At 41.5% G+C, this 23,760-nt stretch overlaps 1 pseudogene; it reads left to right on the forward strand.

Moving 5' to 3' along the window:
* Nucleotides 1-818: 818 nt before the first annotated feature.
* On the forward strand, nucleotides 819-22,654 carry LOC117507645 (annotated as a pseudogene).
* Nucleotides 22,655-23,760: the final 1,106 nt, after the last annotated feature.

Below are 23,760 nucleotides of genomic sequence, written 5' to 3' on the forward strand. Positions count from 1 at the left end.
CTCTTTAAGTAACTTTAAATGGTAATAAAATAGATATTCTGCACACATATTGCTGGAAGCAGACGCGTCCCATCCACTTCACGCTATGGAACATGGGGATACGCACGAGCACCGATGGACCTCTTTTCTTCTTCGATATAGTACGTTTCTGAGCAAAAACACTCTCTCAATCACGGGCCCCATTTACTGTGTACCTTGCCCGACCATCTCTCTCGCTTTCCTTTTCTCGTCCTACTAAATAAATACAAAATCCTCTCTGTTGAATTATTTGGAGATATGACTGCATTATTTGAGTTTAAGAATGAAACCACAATTAACGCATCAGAAAATAAGTTCGCTCCTCAGATTTATTACATTTCTTTGCAGAAGCTGTCACTCTCTCTGACTGATGAGCGCAGCTGCCCCCGTTAAAATAATAAAATAACATAAATCTGGACCTGGCCTTATTGGTTGTCACATTTTGGCTGAAGGTTTGCAGCAGCGTGCGCTGCGCACACCCTGATGACGCGCCACCGTTCCATCATTACGCACGCACGAAGCCGCCGCCGCCGCTCCTGCTCCTCTGGAGCGCAGAGCTGCTCACAAAGTTTTCACGAGCTGGAACCTTCAGCGGGACGGAGCGAAACGAAGCATCTTTCTGGTTTTGTTATTTCCCTCCAGGCTGCCAGTTCTAGTTCGAGAGGCGAGTAACCTGCGCGTCAAATGACAGCGCGTCCGGTGCGCGCGTCGTTTTTCCTTATACAGTGAAGTTTTGTTGAATTCTTTGATGACGGATTGCGCGTGTTGTCTTGTCACAGTTGGTGTTTTAATGAACAAACATGGAAAGCGGCCGCATTGACGTTTGGAAAGAAGAAAATAATAATAATAAGTGTGCGTCCGCGCTGCTGGCCGGCTGCTCGGTGAATTCTTCGTCTTGGCTTTCTGGATGGTCGGAGAGCCGCAATGTGAGCCAGGATGAGAGCTGGGAGCCGGACGGGATGTCTCCCATCATCCCCATCATCACCGCCGTCTACTCGGTGGTGTTTGTGGTCGGACTGCTGGGGAACTGCCTCGTCATGTATGTGATCGTCAGGTGAGCTCCTGCCTGGAACCCGCGCTGTTTGACAACTGCTTCATATCACGCAAAAATCAAAGATTTTTTTCCCCCCCTACAAATAGCCGAATCGTTAAATCCATGCATTTGCATCAGAATTCCAACAGTATTTGTCCAAAAACCTTAAAATTATATCCTGAATAAAAACTGAAAAAATAATGTTTTTGTATAGTATAATATTAATAATTAGTGAGCAAAGTTGCACATTTACATCTACAAATATTCATCCGTTATTTCTGGAGCTCTTGCTGATCAGATTGGTTTGTCTGTCCATGAATTTATCTGTCCAAGGAAGCCTTAAAATCACTACATTCCCTGCTTTCATCGCTTCTGCCACCACTTCATTATTCTTGATGAAAAGAAGTGTTGCCTGATGCTGGTCCTGATCCTTCTTTCCATCAGCATGTATTTGTGAATCAGTCTGTGTATTCTACTTGGTGTGCAGTTGTTTAATGATCTTGAATCCATATTTAAGGTCTCCTCTTATTTTTCTGTAGGTGAGTGTTGGAATATCTCATTTCCATAGTCCATGTTTTAAGGTGTGATGTCTTTGTATTTTTTCCACCTTGTCTGTCAGTTTCCAGATATTTGGTGATCATATATGGAGGTAGCATAATCCAGGTTAAAGTTTTCCTGCTTTTTCTGATTACTTACCACATGTGCTGGTGATATTACATTTTCTGTACACAAATTTTGCAGAGTAAACTCTGCAGTGAGTACACTCTAAACAATGAACCACTGTCTGTGGCATTACCTCAGTTGAAAAAACTAAGTTGAAATAACTTTAAAAATCTATGCAAACTGTTACATCAGTTTTTCTCATTGAGACAGCAGTTCCTTTTTTAGAGTGTATATTTAATTCCACTCCAAACATTGCTAAATCGACTCTGTCGTAGTGTTAAATCAGCTCTGTCATAGTGTTAAATAAGTTAACCAACAATAATACAGAATACTCTGATAAAGTTCATTTTACATTTGTTGTGGGACCAACAGTCCAACTGTAGCCCAACTCCACACAGTGTTAAATCAACTCCATAGTGTTAAATAAGATAATCAATGACAATAGAGATTAAGATGATTAAATTAATTTAACACTATGATAGATCTGATTTATTTATAGTGGGAAACAAATATACCCCTGCTGAGCAGAATACACTCTGCAGTCAAACTCCACACAGTGTTAAAGTAACTCTATCATAGTGTTAATCACCTGTTTTGCACTCCAGTCACCTGTTTTTGCACGGTCCCATTCCACTACATTATATTTATTTAACAGTGAACATAGTATTGCCTATTTGGCTCTTTTACTTCTTATAGAAGTGTTTGTTCTATTTTTCTTGTTGTTCATGCACCAATAACACCAGATCAAATTCCTTGTATATGCAAACTTACTTGGCAATAAATTCAATTCTGATTCTGAATCAGGGTCCAAATGTACTCACTGCATATTTTCCTCAGCAGGAGGGCAATCAACTCTATTATAGTGTTAAATAAGTTCATCAACCATAATAGAGATTAATCTGATAAAATGAATTTAACACTATGATAGATTTGATTTAACATTATTTATTGTTGGGAAGGTGTCGTAACACGGACCCACAACAGGGGGCGCTAATGAACGGACAATGGATAAGGGAAGGAGTAACAATTTAATGTTGCACAAGAACACAACGTAAAATAAACAAAGGTACTGCCAATCACACACAAGAGGATTGCGGGCAGGCTCGAAGATAGGAGACCTCAGATGAACGAAGAGCCGGGACCCACACCGCTTCTACCACCAACGGCCTGAAGAACACCGAAGCCGCCAAGCCCCGAGTCCCCAGGTGGTCTCTGTCCTCCGTTGTCGGCCCTGGTACTGCTGGCAGAAAAAAACAGAAGGTAGTGAGTGTGAATCCTCACACCCAGCAACCTTGATTATTGATTCTTGTGGAGGGAGAGCCTCCACCTCCAATCATACACACGTGCAGCTCCAAAAATCCAGTCAAGGAAATACCACCAGGAAAAAACAGCTGCAAAACAGATCAGATTATTATTTGACGTATAAGTCAGCAGAGAGATTACCTTGTATCGTAGGAGATTTCTCGGCGAGGAGGTGGAGTCGCCACCCGGCCTTTATGGTGATGGTGAAGATGAGATGATGAGTGACAGCTGGTGTTGAGCATGATTGACGGCTGTCACTCCCAGTGGTTCTGGCGCCCTCTTGTGCTTGAAGCCCGCACTCCAAGCAGGGCGCCATCCGGTGGTGGTGAGCCAGCAGTACCTCCTCTTCGGCGGCCCACACAACAATTTATTGTGGGATCAAATATACTCCTGCTGAGTAAAATACACTCTGCAGTCCCACTTCACACAGTGTTAAATCAATTCTCTCATAGTGTTAAATCAAGGTCCAAATGTACTCACAGCAGAGTATATTTTCCTCAGCAAGACAATCAACACCATCATCGTATTAAATCTGCTCTATCATTAAATTAGATTAGATAGAACTTTATTGATCCCTCAGGAAGACTCCCGCAGGGAAATTGAGGAGTGTTAATAGTGTTAAATAAGTGTTACATAAGTCAGTCAATAATAACAGATATTACTCTAATAAAATTAATTTAATAAAGCTGATTTAACATTATTTGTTGTGGGACCAAAATACTCCTACTTTGTCACTCCAAACCGTGTTAAATCGACTCTATAATAGTGATAAATCTGGGTCCAAATGTACTCACTGCAGAGTATATTTTCCTCTGCAGGAGGACAATCAACTCTATCAGTGTTAAATCAAATCTGCCCTGTATTAAATCTGTTCTGTCATAATATTAAATAAAGTGTAAAATTTCCTCTGGCATAGCATTAAAAAGTTTGACCAAATCTAACAGACATTAGTTATACCCTGATAGTGTTGATTTAATACTCTGATACAGGTGATTTAACATTGAGTGTGACCAGATGTACTCACACTGAGTAAAATATACTCTGCAGTCTCACTCCAAACAGTGCTAAACCAACTCTTTCAACGTACAGATGTACTTAATGCAGAATATATTTTCCTCAACAGGACAATCAACTCTACCGTGGTGTTAAATCTGCTCTATCGTAATGTTATATAAAGAGTTAATCAAACTAATGCATCGAGTGGGGCAAAGCAAGATGCACTGGCATGACAAATTGCATGGCAGTGCGGGCATCAAATCTGTGCAAGTGTCAAGGTGCCTTAATCCTGCTAAGAGAACAGACAAATGGCACTGAAAACACCATCTCATTGCTAGAGGTGATTAAACTGCCCATCAGCAAGAAGGGCATGAATACGGGTTAATGTGGTCGAGAGGCCAGTTAGATTTCAGACACATGCACTCTACCAGGTGTCCTTCTTGCTGATGTGCACTGTTAATATATTTTAAATGCTACAGCCTGTGGAGAAGGTGCTGACACCAGCCACTGGATCTTTACTGTGACTGGTGAGCCATCTGGCCTATGTTGGATTCCTTTCATGCACTTGGGGGACAGATCTTTAAATAACCACCTATATCTTGTTCTGAAATCCTTAAACCGTATCCTCTGAAGTGCTCTAAAGTGCCCAACTATCAGTCATTGCTGTTGCCAGGTGTTTGTACTTCAATCACATGAGAGAAAACTGAGTTTCTTTGCCATTTCAAGTTGGTTTCTGGTCTTCTCAGAAAAGAAAAAGTGGCACCACAGTGATGTCCTATTCCTCATCAGATAAACAACACCACCTAAAAATGTATAATGCTATTCCATAAATTATCACACTGCAGCTGGCTATAAAAGGTGTGTTATTCAGAGGAGTTGTGCACCATCATGTTGGTAGTTTCCTGTCATCTGGCCTTTTTTTTTTTTTTTTTTTTGCGTGGTTGCTGCATAGTTGCTCTGTGGAAACAGATTAGGCTGATAGTGGGAAGAAACTTTGGAGTGATTTAGTACCAAAAAAACAAAAAACAAAACAAAACAACAATCTAAAAATGAACTCTAAAACTGTTACGGTGTTCTACTCAATTTCTTTGGTGAAACATTTTTACACTTACAAATATTGACTAAATTTAAAAGCTATGAAATCATTTAAATATACTTGATGATCTTGGTAAATCCTAGTAAAAAATATTAAGTATATTAGTCCTTTTCAAATATTCTGAATGAAATTTACCAAACAAATTCAGCATATTTCAAAAAATATAATCTGTTAATCAAATGCTAATTTGTTTCAATGAAATAAACTCAAATAATAAATGTAAAGTCAAGCTAAAATTAATTATTAAATTTTTAGCATTTCATTTTTAGGCATTTCATCCAACTCAAACAATCAGTTGAATGTGTTTCAGAGATTTTATTCAGTCAGTATAGCTGTTTCTTGCTGTGATATATACAAAGCCACTGAATTACTTTTTAGAGTGTGTAAAAAGATGAGTTTTTGAACCCTGAGCTGCTGATGGAAATCTTTTTTTGGCTTGACAGGACCGTGGTACATTTTATCTCTGTATTATCTCTGGGCTCTAGATTGGGTAGTGTTTATAAAATAGGTAGCTGACATTTTTCAAGGGTGGTAATAAGTTATGCAAAGTTTCTATCATGAGTTGGAATGATGTATGAGTCCAGAATGTTTTTAGAAACTTAGATCTTCCGCATCAGTTTTTAGAAGAACTCAGTCCTTTAATTTCTTGTTAATTATGTAATTTTTTAAATGCTAATTTACTGTCTTAATGTATTTGGAAATTGTTTAGGTTGTTGTTATCATATACACACTAATATGTATATGTCACAGACATGAACGAATGAAGCTCTTCAGCATCTCACCACGTCATTTAGGTCCTTCAGACTATTTTTTCAGTCAATGCTTCTGGAGAGCATTAGCATGGCTAAAAGTCTTGGCTCCCAACTGTGGCCTTCTTAACCCCCCATTTTAAACATTTTCTTTATTTGTATCAACTTCAATCAACTTTTTTTTTATATAGCGCCAAATCACAACAAACAGTTGCCCCAAGGCGCTTTATATTGTAAGGCAAGGCCATACAATAATTATGAAAAACCCCAACGGTCAAAACGACCCCCTGTGAGCAAGCACTTGGCAACAGTGGGAAGGAAAACTCCCTCTTAACAGGAAGAAACCTCCAGCAGAACCAGGCTCAGGGAGGGGCAGTCTTCTGCTGAGACTGGTTGGGGCTGAGGGAAAGAACCAGGAAAAAGACATGCTGTGGAGGGGGGCAGAGATCGATCACTAATGATTAAACGCGGAGTGTATCTCATATGCCTGATAAAAGAGTCCCCACCTGTAATTTATGTCCTTAGAACTTTTATTCAGTAAATGCTTCTGGTGAGCATAAGCATGTCGAAAAAAACTTCAGCTTGTCTCCCAGACCCCCAACTACGGCCCTCTTAACCACCTGCCACTTTAAGCATTTTCTTTATTTGCATTCTCACATGCCTGGAAAAACAGTCCTCACCATCTCATTTTGGTCTGTCACACTTTATTTTCAGTAAATATGCTGGGAGCATAACGGTGCACTGACACAAGCATGCCTGAGACTCACACAATAGCACGAACTGTGTCATGACTTTCCCACCTGCTGTGTTCACAGCTGGACACCGTTCTTTATTCTACTGGCTGCCACGTGCTCTGCGCTGGATGCTGCATATACAAAATAATTATTTTGTGGCAGATTAATCATTTTTTTTCTGCAAATTGGCCATTGAAAACGGCTCTAATCACTTCCTGAATCACAGAGGAGGCTGTAGCCGGAGCCGTTCGCACGTGTGCACACACGTGTGTGCCTAACAAACTGCAGAAAGCATTTTGAGCTGTCTAAAATGGTAATTATTTGACTTGTTTACATTGTCTTGGCTTGATAAAACAGTTGTGTGTTCTTTCCTTCTTGTGTGCAGCTGTTAAAGTATGTTTATAACAGATTTAACTTCTTGTTATAATACTTCAGATGAGCTGTGCTCTGATCAGCTGACATCACGACTTGCTCTGTTCACTTCTTGTTTACTCCATTTGACAAGCTGCACGTAGTGTTGGAGATTAGATCGCGCCACATTGCACGACATTTGTGTGTGAAAGATTTTTTGAACATTTCAAAATTCGCTGTTCACAATAAGCGAAGTGCGCATCTCAGGCCGCGCGGTGCATTATGGGTAGGCTAAATTATTTGACTACCAACCCACAAGCTATGGCGGTGGAAAGCAGTGAGGAGTGCTGTGTTTTGGATCATTTCAACCGCTGGAAAGTTGATGATTTAAAGTGTTTTTGTAAGCTCCGCGGATTGCCTGTTACAACCAAGACTGTGTACAGCAGTGGACAGAAGCAGAAAGAAGAGCTGGCTATGCTTGCGTGTGCTGCATTGTTACAGAAACTACCGTTTGTGCCAAAGAGAGAACCACTGTCGAAAATGACCGGTCCTTGTTGATAGTTGGAGACAAACAAAGACTGAAACTGTGGATATTGCAGAATATTTACTAAGCAGGGATGAGAAATCGCGACTCCGCCGGCTTCATAATGACGACAATGAAGGTGGGTCTCACATATAACCTCTTTGGTGTCACGTTTGTTTTCATAAGTTGACAGACATACAATATGTGCATGCATGCAGTTTGTTTATAGAACGTCAGTTTTACAATATTACGCGCCACGTGATTCATGGTGCGGCATTACAGTCATAAGCCGATGCACGAAAACGGCGGCACGGTTTCAGGATATTGACAAAATAAATGTGTGCAAGAAACTTACAATTTTAGTCTGTCTTTTACGTCCGTCTGGATCTTTCTTTTCTGTGACGAAATTGTGTAGAATGAACGGAGGTTTACAACCACATTTCTTCTTCTTTCCGTCTTTGTGTGGACTCGGCGGAGCTTTGCAATCATATGTTTTCAGCCAACTTTTAAGCCTATAAATTCCGTTCGAGCATTTGAAAACAGCACAATGCGCACCTGTCATTATTGTATGCGTTGCTTAAGGCTTAAAGCCTTTGAAACAATCCCTGTAAGCCTTAGCTTTTACAGTCCGCAAATGCTACTGTATATGAAATTCAATGGGAGCAGTGTGAGTGTGGTAGCTGGGATTTTTGCCTCTGTTTGACCCATGCATGCGCAGATGCGTTGCACACTTCGCTTATAGCACGCACCGGCGCCCCTCTCACGTTCAGTCTGCACCAGTTAAAGAGGAGTTTACTCTCCAGCAAAGGCATGCTCGTGTCAGTGCACCTTAAGCATGGCAAAAATCTCTTAATCACCAGCATTTTAAGCATTTCCTTTATTTGCACCTCACATACCTGGAAAAAGAGTCCTCACCATGTAATTTAGATCCTTCAAACTTTTTTCTTCAGTAAATGCTTCTGGGGAGCATATGAATGACTAAAAATCTTCAGCTTCAGACCCACAACTGTGCACATTGAACCCCCTGCCACTTCAAGCTTTTTTTTATGTTAATGTAAATTCATATTCTAACTTTCAGCTGGTTGACAGTAGAGCTGCAGAATATGGGCAAATTAGCTGAACTTTCAGGTCTTCTTTTTAAGAAAAACCTCCTCTACACCACTCCATCAGGAAGCTGAATTTGATATTTTTAATGAAATTTATACTAAGTTGTAGAGATTTGCTATCAGTTTGAGTTTAAGGAAGATAATTTTGGACATTAGAAAATGGCTGTTTTCATTTCCTGCTTCACTGTGGACTCAAAATTTGGCACTTCCTGTTTGGGACTCAGTATACAATGAGTAAGCTTCGCGGCACTTCACTCATATTATTATCATCATCATCATTATTAATATGTATATGTTGTGGACATGATGAGCGAAGTTCTTCAGCATCTCACCATGTCATTTAGGTCCTTCAGACTTTTTATTTGAGTAAATGCTTCGGTGAAGCATGAGCAGGGCTAAAACCTTTCAGCTTCTGGGGGGTTTGCCAGATCCCCTGCCTTTAAGCATTTTTTTTTTTTGCCTTTCAGCTTCTGGGGAACTCTGCCCCCCAGACTCCCTAATTACAGCCCTTTTAACCCCCTGCCACTTTAAACTTTTTTTTAAATGTACATGTAAATTAATAAGAGCAAAGCGCCGCAGAGACGAAGGCACAAATTGGAAATGACAAGTTTTTTGTGTCATTTCCAGTGTGTGGCTTCGTCTAACATCAATTTGTGGCTTTTCCCCCTATGGGCAGATTTTTTTTGTACCATTTCCAGTTTGTGCCTTCGTCTACCATAAGAGTGAGCTTTGCACCACATGGCGGCGCAAAGCGTGTATTATATTTTATTATTACTTGTATTTTGTCATTTGATTTTTAAATGTACCACAATGGAAATACATGTTTTCACTTTCTTGTGTCATCCATGTATTTTTAACACATTTACAATTATATTATTTACTTACATTGAGCTCACTGAAGAAAATCACACACACACACGCACACTTTTAATATACAGATGATTTACCGCCCCTGCTGGAATGGCATATGAGTCCAGAATATAATTATCAGTGTCCATTGTTCAGTGTTGTCAGCTAATATCTGTAGTTTCTCCAAAAATATTGTTCCGCAAATGTCACCTCTCCCCAGTTTGTCTGTGTTCGAAATTGCACACACACACACACACACACACACACACACACACACACACACACACACACACACACACACACACACACACACACACACACACACACACCACACACACACACAAATAGAGATGGTGGCAAAAGACATCAAATGCACTCCACTTTTCAGTCATGGTAACGGCAACATGACACTTAACTCACAAATCAGGGGTTTTAAAGAAAATGTTGCTTTGAAATCTAGACCATTAGGGCTGCGACTATCCTTTATGTTAAGAATTAGTAATTTATGTGATGAAACATCAATTTCAAGGAGCCCAAAGCAACCTTTTAAAATGTTTTGTCAGATAATCCAAAACAAAGCACATTAAATTTTAAGTGACGCAAAAACTTGAACTAGTCCATGTATATTGCATGAATTTCCCTGCTATTATGCAACCCAGTCTCACGGCATGTCATGATTCAGCAACACAAAATATATATTAATCTACTGGTTCCTCATATTGTCAAGAAAAGTGCAAAATTTTAGTCATGGGAGCACAAATTTATTCTAATTCATTCTGTCATGGGTGCAAGTAATTAAAAGTGCAGCAGGGGGGTCGGAGTGGTTAGGGTTAGGAGAAGGAGCAGGGTTAGGTTATGGTTAAGGTTAGGGATGGGGGTAGGAGTAGGGTTAGTAATAGTGAGTTAAAAAAAAAGTCACGAAAATTTGAATCATTTCATGGCGGGAGAATGAACAAAAAAGTGAGACTGAGACAAAACTCAATATAGTAGCCAATTTTTAAACTTTCCATCACCTCCCCCAAAAATTTGGGGAGGTGATGGTCTAGTGGTTAAAGCGTTGGGGTTGAAACCAGAGGATCCTCGGTTGAAATCCCAGCCTGACGGTTGTGTGGGCCGCCAGAAGAGGAGCCGGCCCTCCTGGCCGATTTCTACCGCCGTCACCCGGACAAGCCTGGTCGGGCGCCAGGAGGCGCCCGTTGAGGGGGGGGTCCTGTTGTGTGGGCCACCAGAAGAGGAGGTACTGCTGGCCCACCACCAGAGGGCGCCCTGCCTGAAGTGCGGGCTTCAGGCACGAGAGGGCGCTGCCGCCACGGACACAGCCGGGGGTGACAGCTGTCACTCATTATCTCTTGACAGCTGTCACCCATCTACACTTCATCATCCCACTCCATAAAGACCGGACGTCATCTCCACCTCGTTGCCGAGATATCGTCTACCTTAGGAGGTAACCTTCTCAGCCTGCATATCCAGATAAGTGGTTACTCAGACACTGCACGAGTGTGTGTTAGAGGTGGAGGTGGAATTCCCACCGTTGTTGTTACTGGGTGTTCACACACCCACATCTGATTGTCTCTGCTCCTCACCAGCAGTACCAGATCCGACACGCGGAGACAGTGGCCACCTGGGGTGTTCGGGATTTGGCGGCTCCAGTATTTTCCAGGTTCGGTGGCGGAGGAAATCGTGTGGTTCCGGTTCTTCTCAGGACAGACGTCCTCTATCCTCAAGCCTGCCCACACGTCACCTTTGCTAATTGACTATTGTACATATTCTGTAATCTGCTGTGTTTGGTTGTGCTTTTCAAAACAGTAAAGTGTTCATATTTGACTCTTTCATTGTCCGTTCATTTACGCCCCCTGTTGTGGGTCCGTGTCACTACACTTTCACAACACTGACCGGAAAATCACTAAGGGCCTTTGGGCAAGGTCCTTAATCCCCTAGTCACTCCCGTTGTGTAGTGAGCCCTTGTATGGCAGCACCCTCACATTGGGGTGAATGTGTGGCATTATTTGTAAAGTGTTTTGAGCGACTGATGCGGATGGAAAAGCGCTATATACAGTAGTGTTCAGAATAATAGTAGTGCTATGTGACTAAAAAGATTAATCCAGGTTTTGATTATATTTCTTATTGTTACATAGGAAACAAGGTACCAGTAGATTTAGTAGAGTCTCACAAATCCAACAAGACCAAGCATTCATGATATGCACACTCTTAAGGCTATGAAGTTGGTCTATTAGTAAAAAAAAAGTAGAAAAGGGAGTGTTCACAATAATAGTAGTGTGGCATTCAGCCAGTGAGTTCATCAATTTTGTGGAACAAACAGGTGTGAATCAGGTGTCCCCTATGTAAGGATGAAGCCAGCACCTGTTGAACATGCTTTTCTCTTTGAAAGCCTGAGAAAAATGGGACGTTCAAGACATTGTGAGAAGAACAGCATAGTTTTAAAGTTTTAAAAAGTTGATTGGAGAGGGGAAAACGTATACGCAGGTGCAAAAATTATAGGCTGTTCATCTACAATGATCTCCAATGCGTTAAAATGGACAAAAAAAAAAAAAAAAACAGAGACGCGTGGAAGAAAACAGAAAACAACCATCAAAATGGATAGAAGAATAACCAGAATGGCAAAGGCTCACCCATTGATCAGCTCCAGGATGATCAAAGACAGTCTGGAGTTACCTGTAAGTGCTGTGACAGTTAGAAGACGCCTGTGTGAAGCTAATTTATGTGCAAGAATCCCCGCAAAGTCCCTCTGTTAAATAAAAGACATGTGCAGAAGAGGTTACAATTTGCCAAAGAACACATCAACTGGCCTTAAAGAGAAATGGAGGAATATTTTGTGGACTGATGAGAGTAAAATTGCTCTTTTTGGGTCCAAGGGCCACAGACAGTTTGTGAGACGACCCCCAACTCTGAATTCAAGCCACAGTTCACAGTGAAGACAGTGAAGCATGGTGGTGCAAGCATCATGATATGGGCATGTTTCTCCTACTATGGTGTTGGGCCTATATATCGCATACCAGGTATCATGGATCAGTTTGGATATGTCAAAATACTTGAAGAGGTTGAAATGGGTGTTTCAACAAGACAATGACCCCAAGCACACTAGTAAACAAGCAAAATCTTGGTTCCAACCAACAAAATGAATGTTTTGGAGTGGCCTGCCCATCCCCAGACCTAAATCCAATTGAGAACTTGTGGGGTGACATCAAAAAAGCTGTTTCTGAAGCAAAACAAAGAAATGTGAATGAATTGTGGAATGTTGTTAAGAATCTTGGAGTGGAATAACAGCTGAAAGGTGCCACAAGTTGGTTGACTCCATGCCTAGCAGATGTGAAGAAATCATGAAAACTGTGGTTATACAACCTAAATACTAGTTTAGTGATTCACAGGAATCACTAAAAAGCAGTTTGAACATAATAGTTTTGAGTTTGTAGCGTCAACAGCAGATGCTACTATTATGTGAACGCCCCCTTTTCTACTTTTTTTTTACTAACAGCAAATTTCATAGCCTTAAGAGTGTGCCTATCATGAATGCTTGGTCTTGTGGATTTGTGAGAATCTACTGGTACCTGTTTCCCATGTAACAATAAGAAATATACTCAAAACCTGGATTAATCTTTTTAGTCACATAGCACTACTATTATTCTGAACACTACTGTAAATGCACTCCATTTACCATTTAACTGGTTAACCAATCAGACCAGTCAGCTTTTCCACACTTCAGCTCTCCATCAGTGTCTTGTGCGAAAAGGAATTTGCTTGCCATCATCAGCAACCATGGATTTAAAAGGATTCATATTTGGAAACTAGATTCCCCACCATCAAAATACTCACACTTGCATTTAGCATCAAGCCTTGTTTCCTATTTATCTCTATATGCTCATAAAAGTTCATCAAGATCACTTCACAATGTTTGAGTTTAATGTTGCTATATTACAAATATTCTTCTGCATCCCGGATCCAGAATTTGGTCTGGATCAACTAAAAAAATTACATTTTCTTTTTTTTCCCTCTGACATTATTCATCCACCTACAAATGTTATCAAAGTTCTTTTTTTTTTTTTTTAAATTGAATGCTCCTGAAAGGTTTCTAAGAAAATCCAGCAATGATATATAGAGCTGAGACATGGGTAGCTCAGGGAGGGCAGTAGAAGAGGTTATATTTCTGGAGCAACAAAGTTGGACAGCAATAAGAAATGTAGCACAGTAACTCAGCCACATGGGGTGTGCAGCCAATACATGCTGAGTGCGGTCCCAAGCCCGGATAAATGAGGAGGGTTGCGTCAGGAAGGGCATCCGGCGTAAAACAAGCCAACCCAACTATGCAGACTCAGAATTGAATTCCCATACCGGATCGGTCGCGGCCCGGGTTAACAACGTCCGCCACCGGTGCTATTGCCCAACAGGGTGCCGGTGAAAATTGGGCTACTGCTGGGCGAAGACGACGAAGAAGAGGAGGAAAACATTGCCACGAACAGCGGGAGAGGAGAAGAAGAAAACTAGAAGGGTGGAACTGAGGAGTGGGGACTTTTGAATGTTGGTTAGTATGACTGGTAAAGGGAGAGAGCTGGCTGATATGATGGAGAGGAGAAAGGTAGACATATTGTGTGTGCAAGAGACCAAGTGAAGGAAAGTAAGAGCAGGAGCATTGGCGGTGGGTACAAGTTGTTGTACCATGGTCGAGGACAGGAAGAGAAATGGTGTGTGTTGGGGTCATTTAAAGGAAGAGTATGTTAAAAGTGTGTTGGAGGTTAAGCGAGTGTCTGACAGGTGATGAGTGTGAAGTTGGAAATTGAAGGGGTGATGATAAATATCATCAGTGCATATGCCCCACAGGTAGGTTGTGAGATGAAGGAGAAAGAAGATTTCTGGAGTGTGTTAGATGAGGTGGTGGAGAGTGTGCCCAAGCATGAAAGAGTGGTGATAGGAGCAGACTTCAATGGGCATGTTGGTGAAGGGAACAGAGGTGATGAGGAAGTAATGGGTAGATATGGTATCAAGGATAGGAATGGGGAAGGACAGATGGTAGTTGATTTTGCAAAAAGGATGGAAATGGCTGTGGTGAATACCTACTTTAGAAAAGGGAGGAGCACAGGGTAACATATAAGAGTGGAGGAAGGTGCACACAGGTGGACTACATTCATTATAGGAGATGCAAGCTAAAAGAATCACAGACTGTAAGGTGGTAGCAGGAGAGAGTGTCACTAGACAGCATAGGATGGTTGTTTGTAGGATGACTTTAGAGGTAAAGAAGAAGAAGAGAGTGAGAGCTCAACAAAGGATCAGATGTGGAAGCTGAAGGAGGAAGGACTGTGTGAAATTTAGCGAGCAGGTGAGAGAAGCACTAGTTGGAGGGGAAGCAATTTTGGACAACTGGAAAATTACTGCAGATGTGGTGAGGGAGACAGCTAGGGCAGTACTGGGTAGACATCTGGACAGTGGAAGGAAGACAAGGAGACTTGGTGGTGGAATGAAGAGGTCCAGGAAAGCATAAGGAGAAAGAGGCTGGCGAAAAAGTTTTTGGGATAGTCGGAGAATGAAGAAAGTAGACAGGAGTACAAGGAGATGCGGCGTTAAGGCGAGAAGAGAAGTGGCAAAGCAAAGGAAAAGGCATATTGCAAGCTGTACAAGAAGCTGAATAGTAAGGAAGGAGAAAGGACTTATACCGATTGGCCAGACAAAGGGACAGAGCTGGAAAGGATGTGCAGCAGGTTAGGGTGGTAAAAGATGCACATGGTAATGTGCTGACAAGTGAGGAGTGTGTGCTGAGAAGGTGGAGGGAATATTTTGAAGAGTTGATGAATAAAGAAAATGAGCGAGAGAAAAGGCTGGATGATGTGGTGAGAGTAAATCAGGAAGTAAAGAGATTAGCAAGGACGAAGTGAGGGCTGCTATGAAGAGGATGAAGAGTGGAAAGGCAGTTGGTCCAGATGACATTCCAATGGAGGCATGGAAATGTCTAGGAGAGATGGCAGTAGAGTTTCTAACCAGATTGTTTAATAAATCTTGGAAAGTGAGAGGATGCCTGAGGAGTGGAGACGAAGTGTGCTGTTCCTATTTTCAAGAAGAAGGGTGATGTACAGAGCTGCAGTAACTACAGAGGCATTAAAGCTGATCAGCCACAGCATGAAGTTATGGGAAAGAGTAGTAGAAGCTAGGCTTAGAAAACAGGTGAAGATCTGTGAGCAGCAATATGGTTTCATGCCGAGAAAGAGCACTACAGATGCATGTTTGCTCTGAGAATACTGTTGGAAAAGTACATAGAAGGACAGAAAGAGTTACATGTGTGTTTGTGGACTTAGAAAAAGCTTATGATAGGGTGCCAAGAGAAGAGTTGTGGCATTGTATGAGGAAGTCTGGAGTGGCAGAGAAGTACATTAGGGTAGTGCAGGACATGTACAAGAATAGTGTGACAGTGGTGAGATGCGCAGTCGGAATGACAGACTCATTCAAGGTGAAGGTGGGATTACACCAAGGATCAGCTCTGAGTCCTTTCTTGTTGCAGTGGTGATGGACAGGTTGACAGATGAGATCAGACAGGAGTCCCCATGGACTATGATGTTTGCAGATGACACTGTGATCTGTAGTGAGAGTAGAGAGCAAGTTGAGTCTAGTCGGAGAAGTGCGATATGCTTTGGAGAGAAGGGGAATGAAAGTCAGTAGAAGCAAGACTGAGTACATGTGTGTGAATGAGAGGGAGCCCAGTGGAATAGTGCAGTTACAAGGAGTAGAAGTGGTGAAAGTAGATGAGTTTAAATATTTGGGGTCAACTGTTCAAAGTAATGGAGAGTGTGGTAGAGAGGTGAAGAAGAGAGTGCAGGCAGGGTGGAGTGGGTGGAGAAAGGTGGCAGGAGTGATTTGTGACCGAAGATATCAGCAAGGGTGAAGGGGAAAGTTTACACAACAGTAGTGAGACCAGCTATGTTGTATGGTTTAGAGACAGTGGCACTAACAAAAAGACAGGAGGCAGAGCTGGAGGTGGCAGAGCTGAAGATGTTGAGATCTCTTTGGGAGTGACAAGAATGGTACAAGCTTAGGAATGAACATATCGGAGGGACAGCTCAGGTGGGACGGTTTTGGAGACAAGTCAGAGAGGCGAGATTGAGATGGTTTGGACATGTGCAGAGGAGGGACCCAGGGTATATAGGAGAAGGATGCTGAGGATGGAGCCACCAGGCATGAGGATAAGAGGGAGACCAAAGAGGAGGTTCATGGATGTGCTGATGAGAGGACATGCAGGTGGTTGGTGTGACAGAGGAAGATACAGAGGGACAGGGTGAGATGGAAACGATTGATCTGCTGTGGCGACCCCTAACGGGAACAGCCGAAAGACAAAGAAGAAAAGAAATGTAAGCACAGTGTAAGTTCTGCCAGGAAGACTCAAAGTCCCAAATCAATAACAGCTATTATCTAAGAAGAAGCAAATGGTTCCCCTTTCAGTCATCAGCTCACGACCAATAGGGAAACGTGTACATTATTAAAAAAACATACACACACGCGCATTCGGACACCCTGCTCAGAGTGCCGCTCTCGTTGGAACAACATCTCTGCTATTTTGTCATTGTGGGATAGCTCGCGCCACAGATTGAGCTAGCCAGACTGCTTTCGCCACCTTGCTCAGCGTTGCCGCTCTCGTTGGAGCGACAACACACAGAATGTGCTCTTCCCATATAGATCTCTTCAGTGCAGCTTCTTGTTCTGACTTAACACAAAGTTAACACCCAAGTCTTTCATACGAAAAACTGTAAATGGTCATCAAAACATTCCAATCGTATCTTTTCTGAACTCTTCCACATTAAACTCCACTGTGTCAATGTTTACAGTGTACTTTAGCAATAAGAGGTGAAGTTGCTCATAAACTTTAAATTTCTTAAATATTTATTACGACCACTCTTAAAACTTCAGTTATCTTTGTAATTTTATGATTGGTAAGTTTTAGAATTAATTTAGATGAGATATCACTCATTATCTCACAGGAATATGTCACCATTATCGGGAACTACTTTTTGCACAGGAATTCATCAAGCACATTGGCCGTTAGCGGGTACTAACAAGAATACCCAGAAACTGTACAGTAGTGTTCAGAATAATAGTAGTGCTATGTGACTAAAAAGATTAATCCAGGTTTGAGTATATTCTTATTGTTACATGGGAAACAAGGTACAGTAGATTCAGTAGATTCTCACAATCCAACAAGACCAAGCATTCATGATATGCACACTCTTAAGGCTATGAAATTGGGCTATTAGTAAAAAAAAAAGTAGAAAAGGGGTTGTTCACAATAATAGTAGCATCTGCTGTTGACGCTACACACTCAAAACTATTTGTTCAAACTGCTTTTTTTAGTATCCTGTGAATCACTAAAATGTATTTTACTTGTATACCCACAGTTTTTCATGATTTCTTCACATCTGCGAGGCATTCATTTTGTGGTTTGGAACAAGATTTTGCTGGTTTTATAGTGTGCTTGGGGTCATTGTCTTGTTTGAACACCCATTTCAAGGGCATGTCCTCATCAGCATAAGGCAACATGACCTCTTCAAGTATTTTTGACATATCCAAATGATCCATGATACCTGGTATGTGATACTAGGCCAACACCATAGTAGGAGAAACATTGCCCATATCATGATGCTTGCACCACCATGCTCACTGTCTTCACTGTGAACTGTGGCTTGAATTCAGAGTTTGGGGGTGTCTCACAAACTGTCTGCGGCCCTTGGACCCAAAAACAACAATTTTACTCTATCAGTCCACAAAATATTCCTCCATTTCTCTTTGCAAATAAATTAGCTTCACACAGGGTCTTCTAACTGTCACAGCACTTACAGGTAACTCCAGACTGTCTTTGATCATCCTGGAGCTGATCAATGGGTGAGCCTTTGCCATTCGGTTATTCTTTCTATCCATTTTGATGGTTGTTTTCCGTTTTCTCCATCCGTGTTTTTTTTTTTTTTTGTCCATTTTAAAGCATTGGAGCTCATTGTAGATGAACAGCCTATAATTTTTTTTGCACCTGCATATAAGTTTCCCCTTTCCAATCAACTTTTTAATCAAACTACGCTGTTCTTCTGACTAATGTCTTGAACGTCCCCATTTTCCTCAGGCTTTCAAAGAGAAAAGCATGTTCAACAGGTGCTGGCTTCATCCTTAAATAGGGGACACCTTATTCACACCTGTTTGTTCCACAAAATTGATGAACTCACTGGCTGAATGCCACACTACTATTATTTTGAACGCCCCCCTTTTCTACTTTTTTTTTACTAATAGCCCAATTTCATAGCCTTAAGAGTGTGCATATCATGAATGCTTGGTCTTGTTGGATTTGTGAGAATCTACTGAATCTACTGGTACCTTGTTTCCATGTAACAATAAGAAATATAATCAAAACCTGGATTAATCTTTTAGTCACATAGCACTATTATTCTGAACACTACTGTATATAGCGCTTTTCCATCCGCATCAGTCGCTCAAAACACTTTACAAATAATTGCCCCACATTCACCCGATGTGAGGGTGCTGCTCATACAAGGGGCTCACTACACAACGGTGAGCGACTAGGGATAAGGACCTTGCCCAAAGGCCCTTAGTGATTTTCCGGTCAGGCTGGGATTTCAACCGAGGCTCCTCTGGTTTCAACCCCAACGCTTTAACCACTAGACCATCACCTCCCCAAAATTTGGGGAGGTGATGGAAAGTTTAAAAATTGGCTACTATATTGAGTTTAATCTTTTTAGTCACATAGCACTACTATTATTCTACTGTATATTTGTTCGGCCAAAATGAAAGCGTCCACTTTTTAGCTTGCCCTAAGCTAAGCTAGTGACACGAGTTAGAGTATGCACATTCGGACTCACCTCTCTACTGCTAACATTCTGTACAGTATCACTATGGCTTAAATATTTAACTTTTTTATTGTACTCCAAGTGTTTATGTTACCATATTCAGATCCACATGTAAGTCATGAAAAGGACTCTAAGAAAAGTGTAGCAAAGTAGGTTGGAGTGGTTTTTTCGTGTTTAGAGATGAGAAATATGTTGGTCAAAGGTAGATGGACAAACATATCAATCACACATAGACATTGATGACATTGCCACACCACGAGTCACGAGTCACCAAAACTATGGTGAATGTTTTAATCCATAATGAGCCAATGAAGATGACTGATGCTTCGTACGGTCCCCAATCAGTATTTTCTTGTGCTGTTGAACAGGTACACAAAGATGAAGACAGCACCAATATTTTACATTTTCAACCTCGCACTGGCTGATGCCCTTGTTACCACCACGATGCCCTTCCAGAGCACGGATTACCTGCTCAACACCTGGCGTTCGGTGAGATGGTTTGCAAGGTCTTCATTTCCATTGACTACTACAAATGTCATCAGTATCTTTACTCTCACCATGATGAGTGTGGATCGCTACGTAGCCGTGTGCCACCCAGTGAAAGCTCTGGATTTCCGCCACTCCCGTCAAAGCCAAGTGATCAGCATGTGCATCTGGATACTGTCATCAGCCGCAGGGATACCTGCTTTTGTACTTGGTGGTACTCAGACGGACAACGGTGAGAACGTCTTTTACCTTCACTCGGGGAAAACGACAATTGTTGTAGCTTCAGATATGGAAGTATTTTTTTCCTAAGTGTCGTGAGTTGGACCAACTTAGACTAAGTGATTTGATTTTTCAGGAAACATGGTTAACAGTATAGGTCACACGACAAGGTCAGAATGTCGGCCCCAACATGAATTAACCTGGTGATGTCAGATCAACATGCAGCTCTATACCGGATCCGCTGTGGCTACCTCGAACATGACGAAAGCAGCCCAAACACACTATTTTATTCAGAGGAATTAAAGATACTGTATGGTGCTATGAAAACATCTGAAGTCATCTTAATTTGAATTTGGTCACATGATGTTTGACCTTGAGTGACTTGAAAAGTCAAAGCAATTTACAATGCTATTTCGAGGAATTGGTTACACGTATGTCTATACCATGGCTACTATTTAAAACTAATATGAACTCATACATTACCTTGCTACTGGTGACTTGACATTTGACCTTGGGTGACCTTGAAAGGTCAAAGTAATGTACAATTGCTATTTTGAGGAATTACATACAGCCAGTCTGCTCTGTGTAAGGCTGATCCTGTCAGATCTCAGAAGCTAAGCGGAGTGGATCCTGGTTAGTACTTGGATGGGAAAGATCTTCAGAAATCCAGGGGCTGCTCTGTGTTTAAACAGGTAAAGTTGGATTGCAACAGAAAGGAGCTCCCAGTGTAAAACTTGTGCCAAATCCAATGTGGATGTGGGCTGGCTCCGCTGTGGTGAACCTGAAACACATGGGAGCAGCCACAAGGCTGCTATGGAAGGCGAATGTGAAACCATATATTACTGTTCTACTTTTTCACGTGAACTTTGGTAATGGGTGACCTGGTTACTTGGTTACAATTGTATTTTGTGAAATCAATTAACGATACACCAATGGTTACTATTAAATACTAATATTTAAAGTCATATTACCTTGCCATTGGACAACCTGACCTTTAGTCCTGTTGACTGACCTTGAGAGGTCAAAGTTAAAGTCAGAACTGGTGAATCAAACAGTTTGGAAGTCAGTACAGTTAATCATGGTGGACGGGTTAGTTAAGGATAAAGTAATTTTATTTTGGACATGTCAAGACCACATAGAACCAAATACATTATCAGTGAATCAAAATTAATTTGCATTACTTGCCAAACATGTAAGGCGTCGGTGTCCCTTTTCATTATTTGTAATATTATTTTAGCACAAAAGAACTACTTCTGGGATGTATTTTAAGATAGTCAAGTCCACTTGAGAGTCCAGAGTGCATGTATACATCATACATGATTAGTTTTGATTAGAGAGGGCAAAATTAAAAAGCAGAGTCAAAAGTGAAATGTTCCCTTTTGAGGGTCAGTTAGTTGAACCATAACTGCTTGATAAATTGATGCAGTAATAGACAGAGTGGAATTTATTCATAATAAAGCATAAGTGCACTTTATCAGTGAATTCACACTTCCTTTCTCTCGGTTTTCCTCCTTCAGGTATAACTGAGTGTGCCTTGCAGTTCCCTGAGCCGTATGTGTATTGGGACACACTCATGAAGGTTTGTGTGTTCATCTTTGCCTTCATCGTGCCCGTGCTCATCATCATTATTTGCTACTCTCTGATGGTCCTGAGGCTCAAGAATGTGCGAATGCTTTCTGGCTCAAAGGAAAAGGATCGCAACCTGCGCCGGATAACTCGACTGGTGGTGGTCGTGGTGTCTGTGTTCGTTGTCTGCTGGACTCCCATCCACATTTTCATCCTGGTCAAGGCTCTGGTGGTGGTGCCTGAAACCACCCCTATCATGGCTGCATACTTCTTCTGCGTGGCTATGGGCTACACAAACAGCAGCCTCAACCCTGTCCTCTATGCCTTCCTGGATGAGAACTTCAAACGCTGCTTCAAAGACTTCTGCCTCTCGGCCAAGCCAAAGCGGGACAAGGTATCGACAAAGAAGAAGGTCCCAGGCACCTTGAGGGCAGCCGTCCCCCTTGAGAATACAGACAGGACTGGTAAACCAACATGACTAGCAGTGGAACTGTGTTCAGTTTCCCTAATTGGAAAAGAAGACTCACATGACCTCGGCCTAACCCACATCACGTCAGCAATGTCGACTGAAATATAGTTACGAGGTCACAAAACATCTTAAGTCTAAAAGTTACTTGGGACTGGCAAATTTAGGAGAACAAACCTCGGGGAATGTCAGTTCTAACTTTCTGACTCTTTAGATTTTGGTCTTGAAGTAATTCATCATTCATCTTAAAGGACATGTCTCGTGATTGTAAGACTATCCATGCACACACAGTCACGATCAGTGATCGTTGAAGGACTTTACTATGACTTAAACTTCTTGCTTTAGTGCATTTCTGTAAAACATTGCACTCGGCATTTATCAGCATTTGTCAGCAGGTGACGTCACTCAGAGCAAACGCAGAAACAGCACAATAGCGAACCGCCAGAGTGAAACAAACATTGCAACATCAGATCATGAAACTACTGACCACTCATTCAAAAGTGATGGCTCAGCATTCATTCAGATCAATGGACCTTCTGAGCAAATGCTTGGAAAAAGTCGGAAATACAGTACTAGTTATTTCTCAGAGTTATGGACTTTCTACGAGCTTGCAGCTGTGTACATGCATTGAGCACACGACTCGGTTCAGTGGCTCCATACACAAGAGGAGATGAGGACACTTTGCCCTCAACTCTCTTAATTTTTTGAAAGAGTCTGTCAGTTGTTGGATCCAGATGTGTGTGTACATGACAGAGCATGACGCTGTTTTAATGTGATTATAAAAGGTGCCCTGACTGTGCAGGTGGAACTCTACATGACACTGTTTTACAGTATGCCTGAACATGCAGCTTTATTTCTTACACTCAGACTTTTTACTATTGCTGCATCAAGGACAGACACTTATAAGCTGTCTCTCTAGTCATTTTTAAGAGGCTGTGTTCATGACTGACGTGTACGCGCAGCAGCCCCTCTTCTCACCGTGAAGAGTGGCTGCTTTGTTACTGTGACTGCATTGAAATGAACGGTTATCACTTTGAAAACAGCTCATGACACAAAATCACATTTATGTAAACTTTGCTCCATTACAACACTAATCACAATGGATAAGAGACAGTACGTTATTATTGATATAACATAATGGCTGTTCTTTTGGCAACATAGAATCACTGTAGCGGTTGTCACAGCCTCCTACAACACATCCTCATGTCATTATTAATGTGTATAAAGTGATCTGAACGTCATAAATATCGCCACTGAAATTTTTGTTCTTACATTTGCAGCATTTTGTCTAGGCCTACATTCCTTTCCATGGCACATGCTGGGATGTTTGCGCACAGTGACATAAACACTATTGGAAACATTAGGGAAAACAAGTACTTTGTTTTTGGCAGTCTCTGTAGCCGTTTGTTTTGATTAGCGTAAGCATTGAGACAGGTCACAGACGTGCACACATTAATGCCTGTATATCATCACATGGCTTCTAATAGTCAGAATTTGTTGTTATGAATTCTGGGAGACATTCTGAAAGACACAAGTTGAATACAGGAAATTTAAAGTCTAGTCCAGAGACTTTGTTGGACTTTAAGAATGCAGCACTCAGATGCACCTTACAAAAGAGGGTTCACTAATCACATACGAGGTCTGTTAGAAAAGTATTGGACCTTTTTATTTTTTTCAAAATCCTGATGGATTTGAATCACATGTGCTTGCATTAGCAAACCTTGAACCTTCGTGCGCATGCGTGAACTTTTTCACGCCTGT

The sequence above is a fragment of the Thalassophryne amazonica genome, chromosome 1 (assembly GCF_902500255.1).
Source record: "Thalassophryne amazonica chromosome 1, fThaAma1.1, whole genome shotgun sequence".
Classification (NCBI taxonomy): domain Eukaryota; kingdom Metazoa; phylum Chordata; class Actinopteri; order Batrachoidiformes; family Batrachoididae; genus Thalassophryne; species Thalassophryne amazonica.